Genomic DNA, 26,305 nt, shown 5'->3' with positions numbered 1-26,305 from the left:
AACAGTGGGAATGGATTAGAGGAGACAGAAACTTCATAATGAAAAAAATCCTAACAGGACCTGTGGCTTGAGAGGCTTCCACTTTTCTGAATATACTCATAAAGACTGTTGCACCCTCATATCTGAGGACCATGAGATAATACCCTAGGGCTCAGCCCTGGTCAATATTAACTGCTCAAATTAACTGGAAGGAGGTGGAAACCCCCCACCTCTTTAGGTCACTTATGAGGCTGTATGAGTAAGCACTTTGGTCATTAGCAACAACAAAAATGAACTAAATTGTTAATTAGGGACTTTTTCTGTTTAATTTTTAGCATTTCTAACATGATTACTTTATTTGTGCTAGAGAGGGTTTCTAGCTTAATTTTATGCATCAACTACTTTTGGGAAAGTGAAATAAGAATGCAGTCATTGTAAGAGCTTATGACAACTACATTTAAAGGGAAATATTGATCTAGGAAACAGATGAATTGTCATGTTATAATGTGTCTCAGTACACATGTTCCTTTCAAAGCTTTAGCTAATGTTGCCAGGAAGTACAATACACCCAGCAAACAGTAGTTGGTATACTTAGGCTATAACAGCCACCTGTCCAGAGGAGAGGGTGTAGATCAGTTCATGAATTAATTCCTGAAGAGTTATAACCAGACAAACATCATACAGGAATGACTTCCGTTTCTCCTTTTTGAGGTAGCTTGGAATTCTGAACTATCTACGTCTTCCTCTCATTTTTTAGAACCTGATACCCGTCCGTTCTTTATAAATCAAATCATAAGTCTTTACTGAGGAACTGCCATGTTCCCAGCTTTTTGAATCATACAGAAAGAACATATTATAGGAAATATGTGAAGTTATAGCCTGCCCTTGATTTATGGTTACCTTATTGGCTGAAGTATTCCAGATAATCTACCGAGTTCTTTCTCCATTTTCTACATATGAATTATCTGTCTTGGACATCTGCAGGTTCCTTACCTCCAGTTATATAACAGCAGTGGATTTGAGCTTAAGGCTAATTGCAGAAGAAGTCATATCTGAACATGTGTGCATACATACTATCAAGCATTTGCTCATGTTGATTGAAATAAACAGTCATTACTCAAATACCAAATGAAAACAATTGAACAAACTAACATAGATAAAAGTTTCATCTAAGTAGTCCAAACACTTTTAGACACAAATCTGTAAAAAGACTACACCCAAAAGCCAAACATAACTTATTTAAAGGAGGGTCCTTCATTTTGGATCATACTTTTTTTCCTGTCCATCAACATGAACTGGGCCAGTGTTAGATAGAATATTCTTAGATGCTTTCCTTTATTTGGGACAAGGTTCACTCTACAGTCCTCTGTTAAAATCAGCTTAGCTGGAACTATAAATAACTTCTTAACCCTCCCTCTACTTGTATGTGATGTTTAAGATTGACTTGAAGGACACACGTGCATGTGCACGCACACGCACACACACACGCACGCACACGCACGCACACGCACACACACGCACACACACATACACACACACACATACACACATACACACACACACACACACATAGTTATGACTTGAATAGACAGTTCCCAAAGGAAAATATACAAAGATGGACAGTGAGCACATGAAATTATATTCAACATCATTAACCATCAGGAAAATGAAAATGAAAATTATAATGAGATGCTGCTTCACACCCAGTAGGATGACAATACATATTTTTAATAGAACAGAAAACAACACGTGTTGGGGAGGATGCATAAAAATTGGAATGCTCATATATTTTTGGTGTGATCACATTGGAAAACATTCTGGCAGTTCTGGAAAATGTTAAACCTTGAGTTATAATATGACCCAGAAATTTTATTTTAATATTTCTTTTTTTTGAGAAAAACAACTCTAATTAAATCATCTGAATTTATGTACATCTCATATTTGAAACACATTTATCTCACATTTGCTGGATGTCTAACTAAAAGTTCCATTCAGAATACCTGCCCTCTTTTCAATCTGATGAATTTATGGTCAATAGTAGCTATTTCTTCTAACATACCAATAGATATAGTAAATTAGGTACAGTCTGATGTTTTAAGAAGTTGAGCTTCCAAAAAGTAATAAAGAATGCTTCCCCATTCACTAATATATTTTTGCCACAAAAAAGGAATTTTTTTACCCCATTTATTTGTATATTTATCCACTTATTTTTATTAGCTCCCACATATAAGTGAGAACATGTGGTATTTCCCTTTCTGTGCCTGGTTCATTTCACTTAATGTAATTTTTTCTTAGTCCATCCATGCTGCTGCAAACGATAATGTATCATTCTTTTTTACAGCAGAGTAGTATTCCATTGTGTAGATATACCACAGTTTTCTTATCCACTCATTCAGTGACGGGCATCTAGGCTGGTTCCTACTCTTGGCTATTGTAAATACTGCTGCAATAAACATGGGAGTACAGGTATACCTTTGACATGATAATTTCCATTCCTTTGGGTATATATCCAGCAGTGCAATTGCTGGGTCATATGGCAGATCTATCTGTAATTGTTGGAGGAACCTCCATAACATTTTCGATAAAGGCTTCACCATTTTGCAGTCCCCCCAACAGTGCAGGAGGGTTCCCTTTCCTCCGCATAGTCATCAGCATTTATAATTCTCAGTCTTTTGGATATTAGCTAGCCTAGCTGGAGTGAAATGTTATCTCAAAGTAGTTTTGAATTGCATTTCCCAAATGCTAAGTGATGTTGAGCATTTTTTCATGTGTCTGTTGGCCATACATATATCCTTCCTTTGAGAAATACCTATTCAGCTCCTTTGTTCATTTTTTAACTGGGTAACTTGCTTTTTTGCTGTTAAGATGTTTGACTTCCTTCCTTGTATATTCTGGATATTAATCCTTTGTCAGATATTCTCCCACTCTGTTGGTTGTCTTTTTGCTCTGTTAATTTGTTTTGCTGCACAGAAGCCTTTTAGTTTGGTATAATCCCATTTCCTTATTTTTCCTTTGGTCACTTATGCTTTTGAGGTCATATTCATAAAGTCTATACCCAATCCTATCTCGTGAAGTGTTTCCCCTATGTTTTCTTTTAGGCGTTTTATTGTTTCATGATGTATATTTAATTCTTTAATCCATTTTGAGTTGATTTTGATATATGGCATGAGGTATGGTTCTAGCTTCATTCTGCTACATATGGATGTCCAATTTTCCCAACATCATTTACTGAGGAGGCAGTCTCTTCCCCAGTGGGTGTTCTTGGTTCCTTTGTTGGAGATCAGATGGCTATAGGTGCATGGGTTGATTTCTGGATTCTCTATTCTGTTCCATTGGGCCATGTGTCTGTTTTTATGCTACTATCATGCTGTTTTGGTTACTATAGCTTTGTTTAAAGTCAGCTAGTTTTATGCCTACAGCTTTTTTTGGGGGGGGACTCAGGATTGCTTTTCCTATTCATGGTCTTTTGTTATTTCATAAGAATGTTAGAATTGTTTTTTTTTTTTTTTCCATATCTGATAAGAATGTCATCAGAATTTTGATGGGGATTGCTTTGAGTCTGTGGATCTCTTTGGGTAGTATGGACATTTTCTCAATGTTACTTCTTCCAATCCAAGAGCATGGGATGCCTTTCCATCTTCTTGTGTCCTCTTTAATTTCTCTCAACAGTGGTTTGTAGTTCTCTTCATAGAGATTTTTCACATCCTTGGTTAACTTTATTCCTAGCTATTTTACTTTTGTGTGAATACTGTAAATGGGCTAGCCTTCTTGATTTCTTTTTCTGCTAGTTCATTGTTGGAATATAAAAATGCTATTGATTTTTTTGTGTTGATTTTGTATCCTTAAACTTTGCTGAACTTATTTATCAACTCTAAGAGTTTTTTTAGTAAAGTCTTTAGGCTGTTCTATATATAGGATCATATCATCTGCAAAAAGGGACAGTTTGACTTCATCTTTTTCCAATCTGGATGCCCTTTATTTCCTTCTCTTCCCTGATTGCTCTGGCTAGTACTTCCAATACTATGCTGAATAGGAGTGACAAGTGTGCGCATCCTTGTCTTGTTCCTGTTCTTAAGGGAAAAGCTTTCAACTTTTCCCCATTCAGGATGATATTGCCTGGGGTTTATCATATACAGATTTTGTTTTGTCAAGATACTTTCCTTCTGTACCCAATTTATAGAGAGTCTTTATCATGAACAAATATCAAATTTTGTCAAATGCTTTTTCAGTCTCTATAGAGATAACCATATGGTTTTTTCTTTGATTTTGTTGATGTGGTATATCACTTTTATTGATTTGCATATGTTTTTTTTTTAATTTTATTTTGTCGATATACATTGTAGCTGATTATTGCTCCCCATCACCAAAACCTCCCTCCCTTCTCCCTCCCCCCTCCCCCCCAACAACGTCCTTTCTGTTTGCTTGTCGTATCAACTTCAAATAATTGTGGTTGTTATATCTTCTTCCCCCCCCCCGGTTTTTGTGTGTGTGTGTGTGTGTGTGTGAATTTATATATTAATTTTTAGCTCCCACCAATAAGTGAGAACATGTGGTATTTCTCTTTCTGTGCCTGACTTGTTTCACTTAATATAATTCTCTCAAGGTCCATCCATGTTGTTGCAAATGGCAGTATTTCATTCGTTTTTATAGCTGAGTAGTATTCCATTGTGTAGATGTACCACATTTTCCGTATCCACTCATCTGATGATGGGCATTTGGGCTGGTTCCAACTCTTGGCTATTGTAAAGAGTGCTGCGATAAACATTGGGGAACAGGTATACCTTCAACTTGATGATTTCCATTCCTCTGGGTATATTCCCAACAGTGGGATAGCTGGGTCGTATGGTAGATCTATCTGCAATTGTTTGAAGAACCTCCATACCATTTTCCATAGAGGCTGCACCATTTTGCAGTCCCACCAACAATGTATGAGAGTTCCTTTTTCTCCGCAGCCTCGCCAGCATTTATCGTTCATAGTCTTTTGGATTTTAGCCATCCTAACTGGGGTTAGATGGTATCTCAATGTGGTTTTGATTTGCATTTCCCGGATGCTGAGTGATGTTGAGCATTTTTTCATATGTCTGTTGGCCATTTGGATATCTTCCTTACAGAAATGCCTACTTAGCTCTTTTGCCCATTTTTTAATTGGGTTGCTTGTTTTCTTCTTGTAAAGTTGTTTGAGTTCCTTATATATTCTGGATATTAATCCTTTGCCAGATGTATATTTTGCAAATATTTTCTCCCACTCTGTTGGTTGTCTTTTAACTCTTTTAATTGTTTCTTTTGCTGTGCAGAAGCTTTTTAGTTTGATATAATCCCATTTGTTTATTTTTCCTTTGGTTGCCCGTGCTTTTGGAGTCGTATTCATGAAGTCTGTGCCCAGTCCTATTTCCTGAAGTGTTTCTCCTATGTATTCTTTAAGAAGTTTTATTGTTTCAGGGTGTATATTTAAATCCTTAATCCATTTTGAGTTGATTTTAGTATACGGTGAGAGGTATGGATCTAGTTTCATTCTCCTGCATATGGATATCCAGTTATCCCAGCACCATTTGCTGAAGAGGCAGCCCCTTCCCCAGTGAATAGGCTTGGTGCCTTTGTCAAAGATCAGATGGCAGTAAGTGTGTGGGTTGATTTCTGGATTCTCTATTCTATTCCATTGGTCAGTGTGTCTGTTTTTATGCCAGTACCATACTGTTTTGGTTATTATAGCTTTGTAGTATAACTTAAAGTCAGGTAGTTTTATGCCTCCAGCTTTATTTTTTTTGCTCAGCATTGCTTTGGCTATGCATGGTCTTTTATTGTTCCATATAAATGTCTGGGTAGTTTTTTCCATTTCTGAGAAAACTGTCTTTGGAATTTTGATGGGGATTGCATTGAATTTGTATATCACTTTGGGTAGTATGGACATTTTCACTATGTTGATTCTTCCAATCCAAGAGCATGGGATATCTTTCCATCTTCTTGTATCCTCTCTAATTTCTCTCAGCAGTGGTTTGTAGTTCTCATTATAGAGATTTTTCACCTCCTTGGTTAACTCAATTCCTAAGTATTTTATTTTTTTGGTGGCTATTGTAAATGGGCAGGCTTTCTTGATTTCTCTTTCTGCATGTTCACTATTGGAGAAAAGAAATGCTACTGATTTTTGTGTGTTGATTTTGTATCCTGCTACTGTGCTGAAATCATTTATCAATTCCAACAGTTTTTTTGTAGAGGTTTTAGGCTGTTCGATATATAGGATCATGTCATCTGCAAACAGGGACAGTTTGACTTCATCTTTTCCAATCTGGATGCCCTTTATTTCCTTCTCTTCTCTGATTGCTCTGGCTAGTACTTCCAACACTATGTTGAATAGGAGTGGTGAGAGTGGGCATCCTTGTCTAGTTCCTGTTCTTAAAGGAAAAGCTTTCAGCTTTTGCCCATTCAGGATGATATTGGCAGTGGGTTTGGCATATATGGCTTTAATTATGTTGAGATACTTTCCCTCTATACCTAACTTATAGAGGGTCTTTGTCATGAATGAGTGCTGAACTTTATCAAATGCTTTTTCAGCATCTATAGAGATGATCATATGGTCCTTGTGTTTGAGTTTATTAATATGGTGTATCACATTTATTTATTTGCATATGTTGAACCAACCTTGCATCCCTGGGATGAATCCCACTTGATCGTGATGAATAATTTTTCGTATATGTTGCTGTATTCTATTAGCTAGTATTTTACTGAGGATTTTTGCATCCATATTCATTAAAGATATTGGCTGATAGTTTTCTTTTTTTGTTGTATCTTTGTCTGGTTTTGGTATCAAGGTGATATTTGCCTCATAGAATGAATTTGGGAGAATGGCCTTTGTTTCAATTTTTTGAAATAGTTTGTACAGAATTGGTATTAATTCTTCCTTAAAGGTTTGGTGGAATTCCACAGTGAAGCTATCCAGTCCTGGGCTTTTCTTTGTTGGGAGACTGCTGATTATAGCTTCATTCTCTTTGATTGTTATTGTTGTTCAGATTTTCTGTGTGTTCTTGGTTCAGTCTTGGTAGTTTGTGTGTACCCAGAAATTGATCAATTTCCTCCAGATTTTCAAATTTCTTGGTGTATACTTGTTTATAGTAGTCACTCATGATTCCTTGTATTTCCTAGGTATCAATTATAATATCTCCTTTTTCATTTCTAATTTCTGTTCTTTATGTCTTCTCACTTCTTTTTTTAGTTAGCCTAGGTAATGGCCTGTCAATTTTATTTATCTTCTCAAAAAACCAACTTTTGGTTTCATTGATCTTTTGTATCATTTTGGGGGTTTCTATTTAATACTGCTCTGGTCTTAATTGTTTCTTTCTGTCTACGGTTTTTGGTTTGGATTATTCTTGATTTTCTTGTTCTTTAAGGTAAAGTGTTAACATTGCTTACTTGCCATCTTTCCATTCTTCTGAAGTAAGCATTTATTGTGATAAACTTCTCCCCTAATATTGCTTTTGCATTGACTTTAGGAGACTCACCAGTGGAGCTTGTGGAAAGAGATGAGAAGGCATAGACCCATGTCTCAGTGGTCCAGCCCACAGGGGGAATTATCCTGCTACACATGCTAGCACACCTGGGAGTGGAAGGTACATGTGCAGCCCACATAACTGCCTTGATCCAGGGAGAGACACATGTGGAACCCCCTGAGAGGGCAGAAAACCAGGATACCCAAATAGAGTAAGAAATAAAATTCCTAATAACCAACAACCCCTCCCCTAACCAGGGGAATCAAGGACCCAGGAGGAGACTATGCCAGTAGGAAAGAGGTAAGAGAAACCCAGCCCAGGGTCATTCATTCAAACTGAGGAGCTCTAGTATATCTCAGTGCACACATCAGGGATACAGGATGCTATCTGGGGTGCCAACAAGCCCATCCTGGGTCACCCACCCCAACCATAGAGTGACAGTGCACCCAGGTGCTTCTCCCAAGAACTTGAGAGCTTGCCCATGCCATCAATGACCCAATACAGTGTCACAAACTTCAACAAAGAATCACTAACTACCCCAGTGCCTAGGACACAGAGACATTCACACACAACTCTAACACTGAATACAGCCTAAGTACCCATGTGGAGACTACACCACTTCGTTTACCCAGAACCAATACTAAAACACCCTACTCAATGGTCAATATAAAACATATCTACAGAAGAAAGTTTCTCTCCTCAAAGCCCACTCTAGAGTAATAGAAGAAGCAGCTACTGTGCCAGATGACCAGACATCAATGTAGAGATACTAGAAATATTAAAAAAGCAAACAAACGAACAAAAATAATAGCACCACCAAAGGAATAGAATAATTCTCAAGTACCAGATCCCATAGAACAGGAAACCCTTGAAATAATTGAAAAGGAATTCTGAGCAAAAATCTTAAGGAAACTCAATGAGATACAAAAGGACTTAGACAACACAGCAAAATGAGAAAAAGTATCCAGGATATGAAGGAGGAAATTTACAAATAAATTAATGCCTTTAAAAAAATGTAACAGAACTCCTGAAACTGAACGATTCATACAATGAAATGAAAAACACAACCAAAAGCTTAAGCAGCAGGTTAGAGTAAACAGAACTGCTGACTTTGAAGACAGTCTTTTCAAAATAACCCAAGCAGACAAAGAAAAAGAAAAAAAGATTCCCCCAAAATGAATAAAATCTAAGAGAGTTAGCAGACAACCTTAAGTGCACAAGCATCTAAATCATGGGTGTTCAAGAAGGGGAAGAGAAAGGAACAAGAACTGAAACCATATTCAATGAAATAATAGCAGAAAACTTCCCAGTATATGGAGAGACATTGACCTTCAGATTCAGGAGGCTCAGAGATCCCCGAACAGATTCAATCCAAAAAGGTCCTCTCCAAGACACATTATAATCAAGCAGCAAAGCTCAAAGAGAAAGAGAGAATTCAAAAAGCAGCAAGAGAAAAGCATCAAGTCACCTATAAAGGAGCCCCCCATTAGACTAACAGAAGACTTCTCAACTAAAACTCTACATGCTCGGAGAAAATGGAATGATATATTCAAAATATTAAAATATAAATAACTGTCAACCAAGAACACTATACCTAACAAGGTTATCCTTCAGAAATGAGGAAGAAATAGTCTATCTTCTAGACAATCAAAAACTGTGGGTGTTCACCACCACACAGCCAGCCCTACAAGAAATCCTCAAGGAAGTCCTCCATGTGGAATTCAAAGAATGATAATCACTACCATGAATACACACAAAAAAAGAGCAAAACCTACTGGTAGAAAAAATGCAAATGAGAAAAAGAAAGAACCTACATCTTACGAACTCAAAAACCCAGCAAGCACCAAAAACAAACAAGAAAATGGGTTGAAAGGAACAAAGATATTTAAAACATCCAAATGAAAATCAGTAAAATGCCAGGAATAAGAGAATGGCTTTCAATAACAACTCTAAATGTAAACGGATTAAATTCCCCACTCAAAATACACAGACTGACTAATTGGATTAAAAAGCTAGACCTAACTAATGCTGTGTTCAAGAGATTCACCTCACCTGTAAAGACACACACAGACTAATAGTGAAGGGATGGAAAATGTTATACCACGCAAATGAAAACCATAAACAAGCATGGCTAGTTATTCTTATATCAGATAATATAATCTTTAAACCAAAAACCATAAAAACAAAGAAGGCCACTATATAATGATAAAGGGATCAATTCAGAAAGAAGACTTAACAATAAAATATATATATGCACCCAACACCAGAGCACCCTGATATACAAAGCAAAAGCTATTAGATCTAAAGAAAGAGATAGACCCCAATACAATAATAGTTGGGGAACTGAGCACCCCTCTGTGAACATTGGACAGATCATATAGGCTGCTGCACACACACAGGATTTAAGCTACACTTTGACCAATTGGACCTAACAGATATCTACAGAACATTTCATCCAACAACTGCAGAATACACATTCTTCTCATCAGTACATGGAACAGTCCTTAGGATAGGCCACCTGTTAGGTCACAAATCAAATCTCAACAAATTTTAAAAAACTGAAATCATTTCAAGTATCATTTTATACCACAATGGATTAAAACTAGAAATCAATAATGAGCAAAACTCTGGAAATTATGCAAATACAAATGAAAATTAAACAACTTGCTCCTGAACAACCTGTGGGTCCAAGAAAAAATTAAACAGGAAATCAAAAAATTTATTGAAACTAGTGAAAATAAAGACACATCATACCAAAACCTATCGGATACAGCAAGAGCACTACTAAGAGGAAAGTTTATTGCAATAAATGCTTACAACAAAAAATAGAAAGATTTCAAATAAACACCATAACACTACACTTCAAAGAACTAGAAAACAAGAACAATCCAATCCCCAAATTAGTAGACAGGAAGAAATAATAAAGATTAGAGCAGAACTAAATGAAATAGAGATGAAAAAAACAGATGATCATCTCAAATTGATATGGAAAAGGTATTTGGTAAAATGCAATATCCTTACTTGATAAAAGCATTAAACTAGGAATAAAAGGAAACTACCTCATAATACAGACTACGTGTAAAAAAACAAAGCTAACATCATATTCAATGGTGAAAGACTGAAAGCTTTTTCTCTGATATTGTGAACAGGACGAGAATGCCACTTTCACCACTTCTATTCAACATTGTATTGGAAGTCCCCAGAGCAACTAGGCAAGAAGAAATTCATGTGTTGCTTAACGACAGGGATATGTTCTGAGAAATGTGTTGTTAGGCTATTTTATCAGGTGAACATCATACAGTCTACTTACACAAACCTAGATGGTATAGCCTACTACACACCTAGACTATATGGTATAGCCAGTTGCTCCAAGGCTACAAACTTGTACAGCATGTTACTGTACTGAATACTGTAGGAAATTGTAACACAATGGTAAGTATTTGTGTATCTAAACATAGAAAAAGCACAGTAAAAATAAGCTATAAGACAAAAAATGTTACACGTATATAGGTCACTTACCATGAATGGAGATTGCAGGACTGGAAGTTGATCTAGGTGAGTCAGTGAGTGCATGTTGAGTGAATGTGAAGGTCTAGGACATTTTGTACACTACTGTAGACATTATAAACACTGTGCACTTAGGTTGCACTAAATTTATTAAACATTTTCTTTTTTAATAAAAATTAATCTTAGCTTACTGTTATTTTTACTTTATAAACTTTTTAATTTTTTTAACTTTTTGGCTGTTTTGTAATAACAGAGCTTAAAACAGACATACATTGTACACCTGTCAAAAATGTATCCTTTCTTTATATCTTTATTCTATAAGATATGCCCAAAAGGACTTTTATCCATAAGGAAGCCAAATCAATGCCAGGTCTCAAGACTATTAAGGGATAGGATAACTGTTCTGCTTAGCAGCAATGTTGCAGAAGACAAATAGAATCCCTTTGCGATCTGGTACAGGGAGAACCCCAGGGCTGTCAAGCAATAATAGACTTGACAGCTTGTATCTCCTCCTCTCTCCTCTCCCTCCTCTCCTCCACCATAATTTGAGTCAATAGTATTATCTTTCTTAATATGTCAATGTGCTTTTACCTCTGACTCAATTTGTCAGCTTTAAGTAATATCCTTTGACTCATAGCTATTACAAATGGAGCAGTCATGCGTGTGTTCTACCTCCCATCAGGGTAATCTTCCTACAACTTCAAAACTTCCTTAATCTTATTTCCTTCAAATATGGAATTTCTGTGGGTTTCTCTATGTGGCCACAACTTTTTCTCTCCTCAAAGCAAACCAGGCTCAGAAGGCTTCCTGACCCCACCCGCCATGGTGACTCTCTCATAGCCAGGAGACGAGTTTGCCACTTTCTGAGCTTTGCCATGGCTGGACCCTCCTTAACACCTTCCGTTTCATCTTTTTCTACCAACTCTTGTAAGTTCATCCCTGTTTGATCTCAGCCTGTTCTCAGGAGTTTCTTTCCCAACTTTTGCACTTCCCAGTGAGCCTCTATTCTTCAGGGTATCCATTTTTGGAGGTTTTTCTGGAATCTGTCACTGATCAGTCCCTAACCCCCTCTCCCCACACCAACTTATCCTCTATTGCTTCCTGCACTCTTTTTCTAGGGGCTCTGTCCAGTCTTTAGGCATCACTGTATATATTTTGGAGTTTTTCTCACGTCTCCTAGTTTCACTTATTATAGAGTTACAGGTTTTATTCCCCCCTTGTTCACCTTGTCACTCTGTGTGAGTATAGTGGGATCCAGCCTTTTCCTTCAACATTGTAAACAAACTTTTGTTCTGGCCATGATCATCATTCTTCTGGGAGGGATATACTTCTGTCTGGTCTTCAATCTAGGTCACTGGAAGTTTCTCCATATCTAATATAAGCCCATCTCGAATTTTTCTTAGTCTTGTTGCCTTTGATAAAGCAGATCCTTTAACAGCTTCTGTAACTTTGTTCTTATTCTTCAAGATCACAGCTATGGCAGAATGGGACATGCCTGACTGGCAAGCAATAACTGTATTAGTCCATTTTGTCTTGCTATAACAGGAATACCTGAGACTGGGTAATTTATAAAGAACAGAGGTTTATTTGGCTTACAATTCTGGGACATCTGCATCTGGTGTGGGCCTCGGGCTGCTTCTACTCATGGAGGAAAACAGCTGGCAGCCAGCAGCAGGTACAAGCAGATCACAAGGTGAGAGGAAGCAAGAGAGAGAGGAGGTGCCAGGGTCTTTTTAAACAACCAGTTCTCATGGGAACTAATAGAGCGAGAACTCACTCATTAATACCCCCTCCCCCAGGGAGAGCATTAATCCACTCATGAGAGATCTGCCCCCATGACTCAATCAGTTTCCAACACTGCCACATTGGGGATCAAATTTCCAGATGAGTTTTGGATGGGACACTCCATCAATAACCATCACTGATTTTTCACCTTCTTAGTCTTTAACCACTTTTAATTCACTTCCAGGTCAATCACTCAACATGGTCTCTTACTGGCAGCATTAGCATTGGACTTTCCATGCTTAGGGGCCATAATGAGAAAAACAACACTAAAACAAATCAGCTCTATTATCATCTATCAGACCACTATTGTATACACAGCCTGTTGTAATCTGTATAAGTACCGCGCGCTAACCGATTGCGCCACTGGAGCTCCAGCCTGTTGTAATCTGAAACGTCTTTATGTGGCACATGACTGTAGAAGGCATCAATGTGAAAGGAAAAAGTAAAATTATCTCTGTTTGCAAATGGCATGATCTTATATGTAGAAAACCCTAAGGATTCCACACATCAAAATAAGTAAGAATTAATAAACAAACTCAACAATGTTGTAGGATCTAAAATCAATAAGCATTTCCATATACTAACAATGAACAAACCTAAAAGTATATTGTGTTAGTCCATTTCTGTTGCTTATATCAGAATACTTGACATCAGGGAATTTATAAAGAAATGAAATTTATTTCTTGCAGTTTTGGTGGCTGGGAAGTCCAAAGTACAGGGAACACATCTGATGAAGACCATCTTCCTGGTGGGAACTCTAACAGTGTCCCATGGCTACCAGAGTATCACATGGGCAAGAATGAGCTGAGCAAGAGAGAGCTAACCTCCTCACTTTCTCTCCTTTTAAAGCCATCAGAATCATGCCTATCACTACCCATTAATCCACCAATGGATTAACTCATTCACGAAGGTACAGTCCTCACAATCTAATTACCTCTCAAAGGCCGCACCTTTCAATTACCAATTAGTAGGATTTCCAACTCTCTAAACACTGTTAAAATGGGGATTAAATTTCCAACACATGAGCTTTTGAGGGACACATTTAATCCATAGCAGATATTAAGAAAATCATTCTACTCACAATAACATAAAACAGAACACAATAATCAGAATAAACTTAACCAAGAAGGTGTAAGATTTGTACAGTGGAAACTAAAAAACATTGCTTCAAAAAATCTTAAAAGACAAATAGATGGAAAGACATTTCATGTTCATCCACTAGAAGTTGAGATGCTAACGCTATGCAAATCAATCTGCATATTCAGTGCAATTCCTATCAAAATTCCAGTAACTTTTTTGCAGAAATAAAAAAATCCATCCAAAAATTTGTATGGTATCCCAAGGGACCCCAAATAGCAAAAACACTCCTGAAAAAGAGCAAAGTTAGAGGACTCACACTTTCTGATTTTAAAACTTCTTTAAAGTTAAAGTAATCAAAATAGTGTTGTACTGGCATAAAGATAGACATTCAGACCAATGGAATGGAATAGAGAGCTCAAATAAAGTATCACATACTCGTATTTGGTCAAATGATTTTTGACAAGAGTTTCAAGGCCACACAATGAGTAAAGGACAGTGTTTCAACAAATGACGTTTTCGAAAATGTATATCCACATGTAAAAGAATGAAGTTGAACCTTACACCATAGACAAAAGTTATCTCAAAATGGATCAAAGACCTAAATGAAATAGCTAAAAATATTAAACTGTTAGAAGAAAATACAAGGAAATAGCTTCATGACACTGGAATTACAATCATTTATTGGCTATGACACCAAAAGCATAGGCCAAAAAAGAAAAAAATAATTAGATAAATAGGACTTTATCAAAAATAAAAGCTTTTGAGCATCACGGGACACAATCAAGAGAGTAAAAATAAAACCCACAAAATGGGAGAAAACATTTTCAAATCATATCTGTAATGAACAATTAATATTTACTATATATAAAGAACTCCTACAGCTCAACAACAGCAACACCAAAAACCAATTTAAAAACAGGTAAAGGACTTGAATGAACATCTCTCCAAGAAGATATACAAATGGACAATAATCACATGAAAAATATTTACTGTCACTAATCACAAGTGTTTAATATCACTAATCACATTTGATTTGAAACACAAATCAATATCACAATGAGATACCACTTCACATCCATGAGGATGGCTATAATTTAAAAAAAAAAAAGAGCCAGAAAAACAAGTATTGGAGAAGTTTTAGAGAAATTGGAAGCCTTGTCCATTGCTGATGGAAATGTAAAACAATGCAATCATTGTAGATAATAGTATTGAGGTTTCTCAAAAAAAGTAAACATAAAATTATCATATAATCCAGCAATTTCACTTCTGAGTATATACCCAGAAGAATTGAAAGCAAAGACTCAAATAGATATTTGTACACCAATATTCACTGCAGCATTATTCATAATAGACAAAAGGTGGAAGCAACCCAAGTGTTTACTGACAAATGAATAGATAAACAAAATGTGGTATATGCATACAAAAGAATATTATTTTGACCTAAAAAGGAAGGAAAATATGATACATACTACAAATGGGTGAATCCTGAACATATTATGCTAAGTGAAATAAGACAGACACAAAAAGACAAATATTGTATGATTCCACTTATATGAGGTACCTAGAATAGTCACATTTGAGGAAACAAAGTAGAATGGTGGTTGCCAGGAGCTGAAGATGGGAGGAATGGGATGTTAGTGTTTATTAAGTTCAGAATTTCAGTTTGGGATGATAAAAAATTTCTGAAGATGGAGAGTGGTGATGTTTACACAACGATATAAATGTACTTAATGACATTGAACTGTACAAGTAAAAATGGCTAAGATGGTATTATTTTATATTACATTCTACCTCAATAAATTTTTTTTAAAAAACCAATACTGCCTATAACGCATCATTACTTATCTCCTCATTGAATCTTTGTTCCCATCAGATTAAATGCTACCTTGATCGGACTCACACTTTCTAAAGCTCCTAACTATATAACATACATAATAGAGCATCTTGAATGGTTGTTCTGCTTCTCTCCTATGACAGTTTCTATTATTCAATACTTACTTTATTACACCTTCTTTAATTTTGTGTGATTCAACAATCTCCACTGGAATATCTTGAACTGTCCCCATTCCCTTTAGGTGAAGTGTTTGATGGGCCAAATTCTACCAAGATCAAGGTGAACGGGTGGGAACCTTCAGTTCTCTTTTGGAGCAGTCTCCACAGCCACAGTAATGGGTAAATCTGGCCAAAACGTCAAGCACGGGATCATTTTCTGCCCTGAATTCCTGTTGTCTTTAGAGCAAAACTTTGAGCTCTTCAACTTCATTTGCTTCAAAATATTGAGTAGCTTCTCACTGCATTAAAATTTCATTTTAGAGATTCTAGAGTCTCCCAAATCTGATTCTAACAGAGCTGCTCTATCTTTTCTCTCACAACTCCCCTTCACACACTCTACATTTCAGTCCATCTGGACTAATAGACAATACCAAAACACCGCCAAGATTTCTAACTCTTTAGGTTGTTTTTTTTTTTTTTTTTGGCCCATTCTTTCCACCTAGAATGCCCTGTTCTACTTCCCCTTCCTATCTTTGCCAGCCTAAATTCTCCATATTTTTAAAAGCTCTGTTCAGACCATTTTTTATTTATAAAGCTTAGATTCCCCAACAGAATATAATATTTTCAAGCTCAAAACTCAAAGTTTATTTGGCCCTCTCTAACGGCACAACTACTTTTCTACCTTCTATTATAGCCATTAATGTATAAGTCCCCACTAAACTGGTGATTACTCACACAAGGACTGTGTCAAAACCTCCATAGCACAACTACCAAGGATGCTTCATCTTTACAACCTCTTAATACTTATTTAATTTTGAATTATATTGAATTAATTTATTTTATTTTATTCAATTACATTGAAGCATTTAGAGTTTGGATTAGTTGTGAAGCCTGGAGGCGACAGTGTCCTTACCCTAGAGAACTCAGTAAGTACTGCTAGTAAAAGCCAAACACCAAGTTTGTTCCTTTGCACTTGCTTTCACTCTGTCTGTAACATGTTCCCTTTAAATTATGGCTCTTACTTGTTATTCAGTCTACAGCTAAAATGTCACCTCTTCAGAGAGGCCTTCCCAGAACACCCCGAAATAAAAGCGAATACATACTTCATCACAGGCTATCTCTTTATCCTGTTTTATTTTCTTCATAAAACTTGCTATTATATGATATTATATTACATTATATATTAATGTATTTATTGGTTTACTATCTGTATATCTACACTAGAGACCATGACAGCAAGGAACTTGTCTATATCCCCAGATGTACAATAAAATTTATTGAATGGATGGTGTATTAGTCAGTGTTCTCCCATGAAATAGAACCATTAAGGTGTAAGGTATGTGCGTGTGTGTGTGTGTGTGTGCGTGCGTGCGTGTGTGTGTGTGCGTGCGTGCGTGCGTGTGTGTGTGTGTGCGTGCGTGTGTGTGTGTGTGTGTGCGTGCGTGTGTGTTTGTGTGTGTGTGTATTTATTTATTTATTTATTTTAAGGAATTAGCTCAAGCAATCATGGAGGCTGGCAAGTCCAAAATCTTTAGGGTGGGCTAGGAGGCCGCACACCCAGAAAAGTGTTGCAGTTTGAGTCCAAAGGCAGTCTTCTGGCAAAATTTCCTCTTCCTCCATGGAGGTCAGTCTTTTTCTATTAAAGCCTTCAACTGATTGGATGAGGCCACCCACACTATGGATGGTAATTTGTTTTACTCAAAGTCTACTGATTTAATTATTCATCTTATTCAAACATCTTCACAAAAACATTCAGAATGATGTGGGCCAAATATCTGAATATGTGGACCATTCAAGTTGACACATAAAACTAACCATCACAGATGGGTAAATGATATATCTAAAAAATCAGGTCAAGCTTTTTAGAATGATAGCTAAGAGCTCAATCATACTCCAGGTCATAACCCTAGTCATGATCTGTGCTGACTGGTAGCATGGCCTCTATTCTCAGTTGACTTCCATGTAAAATGAAGGATCCCAATATTCCTGCCAACTTGAGCATACAATTGAGTAGAATCTCATAAAACCTCATTTTAGACGTAAGTATTCTCAATGTTCCTCTCTGTTCTGAAGGGAGAGTTAGCTTTCAAGATGTTATTCAATAATCTAGGATATGTGGAAAGTAATAGACTTCACAGAGCATGTTAAGCCTTCCTTTAGTACTAAAAAAAGATCCAGTCTTAATCCTGGCCCTCAGTGACTCATTCCCCTTGTCCTGTAGTGAGAGAGCTCATGGTTTGAAGAAAGGCTAACAGAAGGACAAGGCCAGGATTGAGAAGGAGAAAGGCAAGCTCTGTGGTTCTCTTGCAGTTGACCCTGAAGGACCATGAGGGCAGACAGTGATGAAAATCTGTAGTTTAGAGCACCAATGAGTCTGCATCTGAGACTTGCATAGGCTCGGCAAATGATATTTTTGGTAAGTCTTCTTTGGCACTGCAAAGGTCACTGAGAATGTAGATCTGTGTCCTGTTGCGGATGGAGCAAGCCCACAAGAGTATGACGTTGGAAGTTCATGTAAAAAGTCTTCAGATCACACTCCTCATTTTAGCTCAACCTTCAGCAACTTCATGGGTGACATTTCTTCCCAGAAGTTAAACAATAATAATTTGGCCTCTGACATTTAGGATTACTTGAATTACCCCCAAGAAACTGGAGCCCTTTGGGCCAACAAGAAGCAGTTTTTTCCAGGTATTACCTGTCCCCAGAGACAAAAATAACTATTCGTATCTTATTAAGAACTAGGGCTCCAAAAACAACTTGCCTTGCCCCTCACCACACCCCCAACCCCCTGCGCATGCACACACTCAAGCCAAGGCAGTCTTTTCAAAAGAAAAGCACGTCAGCACAACTGTACCTGGTATAATTGGTTTGGAGAGGAAAGGAGAAGTATATTTCTAATTTGACATGATTCAAATGAATCCCACTCTTGCAAACTGGTTGTCATACTTCCTGAAATTTCACCATTGGGCCTTATTGCTTTGGAATAAGGCACTGTTATATCTACAAATTGCCTGGGTAACAAATAAATCCTTATCAAACATTGCCTCTTCTTTCCTCTGGTATCTTCCATCTTTTTTCCCATGGACTCCTTTATTTTTAATCTGTCTTCAAATAAGCTAGTGGCTCATTTATCTAAAACAAACAGTAACAAAATCACTGCTTGACTTTTTAAATTATTGACCAGTTTCTCACCTTATTTCTCAGTCAGATTCATAAAACCCATAGCTCACATCATTTTTATTCTCTAATCACCCCTTTTCTTTCCAACTTCCTGCAATCTGGCTTCTTCCTTCCCTACTCTCCCCCACCCCACCATTTCACCCCTCTTTCCAACCCATTCTCTATAAAGATTCTAATACCTTTCCTTTACCACAGCCTGTGGTCTTGAATCTACTCTCATTCTCTGTTTTGTTTTGTTTTGTTTTAATTTTCAACACTTTTGACACTGTGCATTGGTTTTATAAATATATATTCAGTGCCCACTATGTGCCAGACATTTTCCTCCCTCCTAAAAGATCTTTTGTTCATTTTCATTCATTCTTTCTTTCATTCTTTCTCCCTCCCTCCCTTCCTTTCTTCCTTCCTTTCTCCTCCTCCTCCTTCTTCTTCTCCTTCTTCCTTCTTTCCTTCCTTCATTTTCTTTTTCTTCTCCTCCCCCTTCCCCTTTTCATTTCTCTCTCTCTCTCTCCCGCAAATTATGCCACTGCAGCAATTATGTATATGTCTCCAAATGCTTCCAAGACATTTCTGTTTAGGAGCCCAGGCAACAATTTCATGAAGAATAGATTTTCTTTCCTTCAGCCACAAAGCTGAATCCATATTCCTGTACTCTCATTTCTGTCCACATACACCCATTCGTCTAGTACCCAAGTTTAAAAATCTCAGGCTGTTCTTTTATTCTTTCCTTCTTTCATCCCCTGTCACCAACAGGACAGACAACATATCTTTTTGTCCTCTCTTGTGAAATGCCTTTTGAGTTTGCCCCTTGCTCTCCTTTCTCACTGCCTCTACAGTTCTCTAGTCTTTCCTTCATAAGCGCATACCTGAAATATCTGTAGCAAAGTTTTGGCTGTCCTCCCCAACCTCAGGCATTGGCTCCTACAGCTATATTTACATATCAATCACTGCCTGATAAAGCTTCTGTAAGTTTAGTTTTCACCAGGTCACCTTTTTATTCAGGTGCCTATAATGACTCCTTATCACCTATCATATTAAGTCCCATCTCCTTTGTCTGCCTTTTCAAGAATGCCTCAAGCTATCCTACCCATCTTTCAAATCCCATTTCCCCTTTCCTACCCAACAACTGCCCTTCCTTATATACAGCTTCATCTCACTGCTATGGACACATGCCATGTCTATTTTCTTTGACTGTTTGTTCACACTGTGGCCTCAACCTAGAATATCCACTGTCTTTCTCTCTACCTATCCTAATATCCAGCCCTGCATAACATATTAAGAACCATACAAAGTCCTGAATCCTCTGCACAAACATCACTGCCCTCAATATCTCTTTTCTTGTCTTTATTTTGTGTGCAACCTATTTTTCTATAATTCTCATGCTTGCCTCTGTCTCTGACTCAGGATTCTAAGGAAAGCATAAGTGAAATACTTACTGACTCGTATCTTTGAGCACCTAGCACAGGGCCTGGGGCACAAAAGTTGCTCCATAAATACTTGCTGGAAATTCAGGAATTCTTAGTACAAAGCCAGATATTTTATATGTTCTGTTAAAGACTAAAACACTTATTGAAAACCATATGACAACAAGATGCCAAACTGGATAAGGAAAATGTGGTATACATGAACAATGGAATACCACTAGGCCATAAAAATAACGAAACATTGTCATTTGCAGCAACATGGATGAGCCTGGAGAAAATTATGTTAAGTGAAATAAGCCAGGCACAGAAAGAGAAATACCATGTCCTCACTCATAAGTGGGAGCTAAGAAACAAGAAAAGATCATAATAACAAGTTGAACTTTCAGAAGGAGAGAACAGACCTATAGTTACTAGAGTTAGGAAAGGGGGAGGGGGCAGGGGATAGGGAGTAATTGGGTAAGGGACACAAAGAGTAATTACAATTTGTAATGATGAACATACTAATAATATTGATTTGATCATCACATACCATACATAAATACGGACAGTCAACTCTGTACCCCATAAATATGTATAATCAAAAATAAATAAATAAATAAATTTTTAGGGGGAAAAAGGAAATATATCATCAAAGTCAAGCTCTTTTTCTTACATAGACTGAAGTACTTTGCATTGCTTAGCACAGCAAAGTATAAGTCAGCACTCAGGAACGACTTCCGTTTTTTAAAACAGCTGTATAGAGGTATAATTTATGTATAAAAGACTTGCACATGTTTAATGTATACAATCTGATGAGTTGGTGTATATGCATATGCCTGTGATACAATCAAGGTAATAAACATAATCATCATTCAAAAGTTTTTTTGTGTTCTTTTGTGGTGTGTGTGTGTGTGTTAAGAACACTTAACATGCGATCCACCTTCTCAACCAATTTTTAAGAGTACAATACCAGATTGTTAAATATAAGTACTATGTTGCACAGCAGATCACTAGAGCTTATTCATCTTATATAACTGAAACTTTATACCCATCAAACAGCAGCTCCCCATTTCCCCTTCCCTCTAGCCCCTGGAACCTACCATTTTATTCTCTGCTTCTATGAGTTTGACTATTGTAGATACCTCATATGAGTGGAATCAAGCAGTATTTGTCTTTTTTGTGACTGGCTTATTCCACTGGCATAATGTCTGCCAGGTACATCAATGTTGTCACAAATGATAGGATTTCCTTCCTTTTTTAAAGCTGAATAATATTTTATTGTATGTATATATCACATTTTCTTTATCCATTCATCTGTACATGAACATTTGGATTGTTCCATATTTTGGCTACTGGAAATAAAGCTTTGATGAAGATATTTCTTCAAGATCCTGATTTCAATTCTTTTGAATGTATACCCAAAAGTGGGATTGCTGAATCATATGATAGTTATATTTTTAATTTGGGGGGGAAACTCCATACTATTTTTTATATGGCTATACCATTTCACATTTCCACCAACAGAGTTCCAATTTCTCTACATCCTCACCAACACTTGTTATCTTTTGTTTTTTGATAATAGCCGTACTGACTGTTGTGAGGTGCTATCTCATTGTTCTTTTGATTTGTATTTCCCTGATGATTAGTGATGTAGAGCACCTGTTCATACACCTTGTAGCCATTTTTGTCTTCTTTGGAGAAATATCCATTCAGGTCATTTGACCAATTTTCTAATGGGTTATTATTATTATTATTATTATTATTTTACTATTGATTTGTAGGAGTTTCTTATATATTTTGGATATTAACCCCTAATCAGATAAATGGCTTTCAAATATTTTCTTCCGTTCCGTAGGGTGCCCTTTCACTCTCTTAATGTAACACTGGATCCAAATATGAAGAGATCCAGTCTTGTGAGCTTCCCTACTGTACCAAATTTTGTTCACTCCATGATGTTATTTTTCCATTTGTTAAAAGTGCCTTTTTGATGCTCTGTTCTTATTTCATTTGCTTGTTTCACTTTCTCCAACTGGCTCACACCTGCTACCTTGCCAATGTAGGTAGAATAAACACCCACTCATCAGGGAAGAAGATGATTTAAAGAGGCTTTACCAATTAAAAATATGTCCCCACCAATATCAATGTCATCCAAAATTTCACCATTAGAAATTCATTCCTTTGGAACTTGAAGGGCTTTTAAAATTATTATTATTATTTTCTCAGAGACTATGAAATAGGAAGTATCTGAAATTATTTCCCCCTAATAGCTAGATATTAAGTGAGGCTCTCTTTGAGTAGAATTAGTGTTGGGGAAAATGGGACACAAGATTAATGAGAAGAAAGGCAAGCAAAAATTGGACAATCTAAAATATGATATATCTAGTTCTATTTTCACCCATCTATAAACACTTGCTTGTAATTTTTCTTTTCTTCAACTGAGTCCTTTATATTTCTTCCTTACAACCTTTTTTCTATAACCTTTACATACTCTAGGTGGCAGTACAATGACAGAAGACATAGAATCCAGAATCTGAAAAGTACTGTATTTTTTAAAAATAAATTCTATTGTGTATATTTAAGGTATCCCACATGATTTTCTCTTTTACTATAGTGGAATAAATTAGCATTTAAGAAATTCAGACTCTACTAAGAAGATGACCTGTCCAAAGTCACAAGCTAGTTAGTGCCAGCACCCAGTCTCTTCAATCTCATTGTCTTCAGTCTCTCAGCCACTCTGTTTTTTCTAGTCCACACTCAGGGTTTCACTTCCTTGTTCAGCCAGCCCAATCCCATTTCTTGCCAGTACACGTAAACCCTTATCTCTTTACCCTTCAGCACCACAATCTTTTCTCAACTCCTACACTGTGACTACCTAAAACATTTCTGGAGAAAATTACCTAACTGCACAAATTTTTGCATTTGAAAATATACAGGCTCTAAATTTATCTGGACACTCAGTGCTAAACAGGGATCCTCTGAGTTGTCTTGTGTAGGTAGCTTTTTTCCTTCTTCGCAATGAGAATCAACAAAGACCCTCCAAATTTCCAAAGCCCCTGCTTTCTGCAGATAATCTGACCTCATACTTCACAGAGAAAAATAAAGCTATCAATAGAGAATGTTTCACCCTTTACACCTTTGCTTATCTATGACTATACCTACCTCACCTCCTTTTCCCCAGTCACAAAGAAGTAGCTATCCTACTATTTACAGCTAACCCATAGTTATGCTTTTTACTCCTCCCCCTTCAACACTCCTCTAGAAATTGGACCTTACTTGATTTGTGTTCCTCATCTAGCTCCTCTTCTCCATCTTTCATTCTTTCCTGTCTCCTATCCTGTGGCTTACATACATAATCGAGTTTCTTTTGCCATTAATTTTTTTCTCCTCCAATATAATGTTAACAAACCACAAAACACATAGAGCACTTACAATGTACCAAGCAACTTTAAAGTGATTTAATAACCTAACTCATTTAATCCTTACAACAACCTTGTGAAATAACTACTCATCATTATTTTGCAGATGAGAAAAGGGAGGCACAGAAAGGTCAGATATCTTGCTATTTTATAGTTAGTAAAATAGCAAAGCTGAGTTTCAAGTCTAGACTGTCAGGGTCCAGAATCGGTGCCAATAACCACTATTCTACACTGTCAAGGTCATCCAATATCTACTGTTCTTTCTTTCTCCTTCTATATTCAAACTTTTCAAGAGGACAATTTATTTTCACTTGTCTCCATTTTCCCATTGCCCTTTCATTGGTAGCCCACTATAATTAGAGGCAGTTTTCCATCACTCCACCAGAACCATTCTGGTAGATCATTGCTAAATCTAACAGATACTTTCCCTGTTACGTTCTTTTTGACCTCTTTTTTACATTCAATATTATTGACCATTTTTTCCTTAGAGCTCTGCCCTTCTTTCATCGTACAACGTACTTACACAAACTTAAATGGTGTAGCCTACTACACACCTAGACTGTATGGTATAGCCAGCTGCTCCAAGGCTACAAACTAGTCATTTCCGACACACTCCTTTTCAAGTTTTGTTCCTAACTCCGTCTGCTTTCTCTTAGTCTCCTTTAGGACTTTTTTTTTTTTTTCCTTATTTCTCTTCCCATCTCTTAAAGGTCAACATTCTCTAGTGTCCCATTCTCTGTGTTCTCTCTATATCTAGAATCAAAAAGCCCTGAATTTAAATCTACATTCCACCATTAACCAACTTTGTTAGTCTGGACAAATCACTTTCTCTCATCAGGGTGATGTGAAAAATAAATGCCATAATGTATGTAACATACTTATCAGAGTGCCTGGTATATAGTGGGTCCTCAAAGAATATTAGTTTTTGTTCTTGATATCATCATCATCACTATTATTATCTCATTTATAGTCATGGGTTCTTCTAACTCCTCTTTGCTGAACATTTCCATATGTGTATAGTTCTTCTCCTTGAATGCCAGGACCATATTTTTGCATCTAACAGTCCCATAGACATTTTGAAACTCAACAAGTCCAAAACAGCATATGTGATCTTCGCTGTCCTCTGAGAAGCCTGGCCCTCCGCTTGTATTCTGAAACAATAGTTATTAGTAAATAGCAACCAGTGATCAAAAACCTCTGTTATGCTCAAAATCTCCTGTTCCTTCACCTCCCCACTAAATGAAGTTGGTGACCAAGTCCTGCCAATTCTATAATCTCTTGTATTTCAGATTCAAGCTAACTTGTTCTTTTTAATAAATACTACCAGTACAGTACTATAAGGTTGGACTCAAATGCAGCCTTTTCTGCTCTTAAAAGAACAACTTCTCTCAAAGTTAGAGAACTATTAGCTCAGTAATCCCTTCAGCTAAAATGTATCACACTGTTTCTTGCTTTATAATTTGCAAGCCTGGGCTTCTCAGATCAAGATTACACACAGGTAAAAGGCAGATTTTAGGCCCAATTATCACATAGCTATCAATACTATTCTCCTTTACCTCTTGTAGAAAATTCCACTAGAAATAACATAAGACTATTTGTCTTTTTTATGGAAATCTCCTCAGCCTTCGAATCTTTGGAAGGAAATGTTTTGTTGTTGGTGGTGTTATGAGTTAAGCTGTCCCCTTCCCACTCTGTTCTACAGCCATACAAAATTGTTTAGTTGCCCACTCATGCTGGGCTATTTTATCCCTTTGAGCACAGAAGTAAGAGTTCATATTGCAAGCTGAGGAAAAGTTAGAACTCATTTTCTACAGAGGAAGTTATTTTTTTCCTTTTCGAAGAAGAGTTCTGAGAGGTGAATTTAGTTCACATATATAGATATCATTCAGCAAATTGTGTATTGTGCTAAATTAGGCTGCAGGAGGATCATGTCAGGGAATATGGAGAAGATTTTGATGGGGGCATCTACCCTGGAGGTATTCACAGTCTAGTAAGGGAGCTAAGAAATATTCACATGTGATCAATAATAAGAAAAATGAGTGTACCTTCTACACAATACAGTCCATCAGTGCTAAACTCTATAGGACAAGATTCTAAACTTTTTAGGTGCTTAGAGGAAAGGGAGATCAGTGAGGGGAAAATGACTCAGAGATAGAGCTTCCTAAGCCAGTTGCTTTGGACAACACACCATTGTGGTCCTGGTAATTTCTCTTCCTTTCTTAGAATTTCTGGAAAACCCTTGAAATCATTTGTAGAATATTGTACACATGCATTTTTCAGGGGAGAATCCACTACTTCCATTATATTCTCGTAAGAGTACATGACTCATTTTTAATCAGGTGTAAATGACAGCTATTCCTAAGAGCAGGTTTCAATGGGAAGTGAGGGAAAGGCACATATTTATGGAAAAGTAATTATACACAAGCACTGTGGCAGGTTATTTATGTATATTAGCTCATCAAAACCCCAAGCTTACTAAATAAGG

Source organism: Cynocephalus volans, chromosome X, assembly GCF_027409185.1.
Source record: "Cynocephalus volans isolate mCynVol1 chromosome X, mCynVol1.pri, whole genome shotgun sequence".
In the NCBI taxonomy this organism is placed as follows: Eukaryota; Metazoa; Chordata; class Mammalia; order Dermoptera; family Cynocephalidae; genus Cynocephalus; species Cynocephalus volans.
Note: the sequence above shows the minus strand (reverse complement) of the source record.